Below are 4,373 nucleotides of genomic sequence, written 5' to 3'. Positions count from 1 at the left end.
CACATTTATAAATAGCAGAAGTTTTATATATATATATATATTTTATGATGTGACAATGATACTGTTAAACTAAATAACACATTAAAAAAAATGCATTATTCATATTTAGTTTTATAATTTAGATAATCTCGATAGATATTTAGGATTGAGGTATTTGTTGTAGTTTGATATTGCAAAGCAGTGTGTCTGTTCGCAATCATCCAGGTGATCGTAGTCTAAGGAGCTTGGAAAGAAACGCGTCTGGACTTCTTTACGTTTCTGGAAGATGTTTCACCTCTCATCCAAGAAGCTTCTTCATCTCTAAGAGGAATTGGTGGAGATTTCAAGTTTTTAAGCCCTATGGGAGTGTCCCCTGGAGGGTCAAGGACCCCCTACTGCTCCTCTACCTAAGCACACAAGCTAAGATCCACTTTTGAGATCCCTTCCTAGATGCCTTAACACCCACTCACATCCTAGTTTCACAATGGGTTCAACCAAATCCTTGGCTGATTGTGACCCACACACGTTTTCATACCTTGGCTTGTGTGATTAAGAGAGGATCAATAGGGGGCTCCACCAATCACTGTTAGAACCGAAAAAAGCTTCTCGGATGAGAGGTGAAATGTCTTCAAGAAACCTAAAGAAGTCCAGATGCTTTTCTTTCCAAGCTCCTTAGATTGCAAAACACTTTTTGCTAACAATGGTTGGTGTTGCTCTCCCAAATTGTGAGATACGGTTAGGGTTAGCACAAAAGATGACTTAGACTTCAGAGGATTAAGGAATTCACACAACAATTATTTTTGCCCTTTGAATTCTATTTTTCTTTTTTAGTTGCATGATAAATAACAAAGGTCTTGCAACTCTCTGAGACTGCAACCACCTGTCACCAGGGTCAGTGAATACTGTAATTAGATCCAGGCTCTAAGCTCTAAAGGCTAAAATGTCTCAGACTACAAAGAGGATTAGGGCAGTAGGTCCAAGAACTGCTCCCCGCAGAGCAGACAAGAAGCTTCTCTAAAGGGAAAGAAATCAGGTAAGGATGGATGGAGGAGAAGTCGATAGAAAATCAGAGGACATAGAGGATGCAGAGAGGATAACTGTATTGCAGTCGAGAAGGAGAAAGGGGATGGGCGCTTTTATGATGTCTTCAGCTGAATAGAGGTTGCTGATTTTCCAGACTACAGACAAAGCGTCCTGAAAAAAAAATCCACTCCTACTGTTGACTAAGGTGGAACTTTCCTTCACTTTTTATTTGCTATTTTTAACGTGAGTTACTATATAATGACAGGTTGCCAATACTGTATATCAATTTTATGTTGGCCAGAACAGAAACATTAGAAACAAATTAAGGTACAACATGACCTGGCTTCTTCTAGACAAGTACCTAATCTAGGAGAGAGCTTAAAGGTTTGTTTTTGACCTTGGAAAGAACAGCTTCGCCAATAAGAGGTCTCCGCAGAAGTCTAACTTCATCAACCTCATCTCATATTCTTTCTCAGGGGGTGCTCTGCACTGTTGTCAAAGAGTTGTTCAGTTCATAATGTCAGTCAGGTACAAATATAAACAACCCCTTGTCACATCCAAGTTCCCTACTTAGACTGCATGATAATGACTAAGCCTTGTCCACTCGATGAGGAATGTCATATGCTGTTGCTAAAAGCTTGAATTATCTGAACAGCACTCATCTCTTTTTTTTTTTTTTTATCAGCTTTGATGCAATTCTGGAGACTTCAATGTCACTGGGGCACAACAAAGACACATGTCAGAGGGTAAGAGCACATTCCCAAAGCTAGCTGTGAAAGCACCAAAGGCTGACCTTCCCATTTTGTTATTTATTTCAATTGTAACTTTTTAAAATCAGCCTGAAGCACCACATTTTCAATAATTCCTTTACTTATGATATACTTTAAATGAGATATAGATTCTCTGCTGGTAAGCCATAGCATCATTAGCAAAGTGTGGCTAATAAATTACATCTATTCAGTTGGTCACACAGAAAATGTATAAAGGTTTTTCTCTCTGTTACACTGATGGAATTGCAGTAACTAGAACACAGATTAGAAAACTGTTCAGTTACATTCTTAGGCTATTCATCACCAAAAATATATTTTCAATCAATAAAATTAATTTACTTTTATTGAGTTACAAACTAAAGTTGTTCCTGTGTCTCCTTTGTTAGGCTACAGGAATTCAGCTAACATCAATCCATTTATCAATTTTCTTCTAATTATTCATTGATGGAGGCTGGAGTCAATCCCAGAGGGGGAAAGGTGTGGCACACCAGATGGGCTGCCCTTGTATTGCAGGCACTGAGTAACATGTAATGTTTCTGCATATAGAAAGTGTTTGAGCTTGAATGTGGGGTCGTCATGTTACAAACAAATAGCAGCACCAAGAGCACACTGAATTTATACTGATCAGGCATAACATTATGACCACCTGCCTAAGATTGTGTTGGTCCCCCTTTGCTGCCAAAACAGCCCTGACCCATCAAGGCATGGACTCCACTGGACCCCCGAAGGTGAGCTTTAGCATCTGGCACCATGATGTTAGTAACAGATGCTTTAAATGGCGTAATTTGCAAGGTGGGGCCTCTGTGGATTAGACTTGTTTGGTAAGCACATCTCAAAGATCTTCGGTTGGATTGAGATCTGGAGAATTTGGAGGCTAATTGATACCTCAAAGTCGATGTGCTCATCAAAGTATTCATGAACCACTTTTGTTTTGTGGCAGGGTGAATTTTCCTGCTGAAAGAAGCCCGTTCTGATGCTCATGTGCACGTTGTTGGTGCTTCGGTGGTGGACAGGGGTCAGGAGGGGTAAACCAAACTGATTTACAGCTATGTAGTCCCATACACAAAAAACTGCAATGCATTCTGTATTTCTAAAACGTTAATTTTGAGGACAAAAACGTTAACTTGCTCCCTAACAGGTGCCATGATAAAGAGATAGATATTCAGTGTTATTCATTTCATCAGCCATTGGTCGTAATGTTATGCCTGATTGGTTTAACTTGTAATAATATTCTCTGCTGAAATTATGTGTCAGATGTCCCCATCATACGAGCACCACAGAGCCTGAAGCAGAAAGATTTGGTAAACAAAGAAAAGTGATAACCACAGTCTTGATACCTGTTATCTGTAATGGGCTTTTTAAGCTGTGCCAAGCCAGCCAACACAAAGACAGCCTGGTTTATACTATACCCCTCGTGTTTTTTGTGTGTGAACGGCTACACGATACCATTTTGGTAAAAGTAAGCAACATTCATTTTATGATTACTGTATGTGTCTGAAATTTTCAGAAACTGGCAGAGTGTTTGAAATAAAACTGTGTGAAACAGTTTGGCAATGATGAACACTTGGCTATTTCTTTCACACAAGGCTTAGTCTGAGAGTGAGAATGCCCAGAGATAAGGATGAAAACAGTCAAAACAAATAGGACAAAGATAGATTAATTAGCTATGTTTGGGGTTTTCTAAGATTTTAAAGAATTTAAATCCACTCTGCCTGGATGTATTTGGATGTGCTTTTCAATACAGTTGTTGTCCATTCTGGATCACAGCTGCTTGATTTACATATAATTTATATTTGATCTTCAATAACAGCGATAACTACAGCTGGGCCAGTTTGCCTCTTATCTAGCCGCTAATTCTTGCTGACAGACATTGTATATCTAAAGATGATCAGAGAGTTTCTAACTTGTCTAACCTGGTCATATCATCCTCATTCTCAAGAAAAGGTGTCAACCAGTCATCACCAGCTTCTGCAGACTGAGCTGGGGATAATGTTTGCTGTTCACCCTGCAGCTCTTTCACATCCCTCTCAGCGTCTCTTCCAAGTGCAAGTCTTTGTTCAAGACTGTCAGAGTGCCATGACCTGTGGTAGTCCTGTGACACACGGGAGGGATGGATATTATCAGTTGTTCTTTATGCATGGTGGGCTACAAATACTGCCAATGGGGGTTTTTTTTGGAACATGTATGTTATTTCATTATTTTGATTTTATTGTTTGTCACTCCCTAAATCCACAACTATGTGTCAGTGTTCAAGCAAACTGTTTAAGGGCTGCAGTACTTAAATGTACAGTATTAGCCCACCACCCAATGTAGGGTTTATGCCACAGCTGCCCTAAATTAACAGCACTGGTAATTACCAAAACCATTTTTTTATGTTTCTGCTAAATATTAGACCTCCATTATGACCAAGCTCTTCAATAAAAATGATATTTTAATGTTCAAATAGAATTATTATTATCCATAAATGTTTTAAGTTTCTGTTTTAAGAAACGTTACAAATCAGTAGAGGACATTATTATTTTATGATTGAGAAATTTAAAATTACAGTTATTTACTTTAATTCCTGAGCAGAAAAAAAGTAGGGTTTAGTGGATGAATGTT

The sequence above is a fragment of the Copadichromis virginalis genome, linkage group LG22 (assembly GCF_057382275.1).
Source record: "Copadichromis virginalis isolate Kocher_CV1m ecotype Utaka linkage group LG22, C_Virginalis_male_GT1.1, whole genome shotgun sequence".
Lineage (NCBI taxonomy): Eukaryota > Metazoa > Chordata > Actinopteri > Cichliformes > Cichlidae > Copadichromis > Copadichromis virginalis.
Note: the sequence above shows the minus strand (reverse complement) of the source record.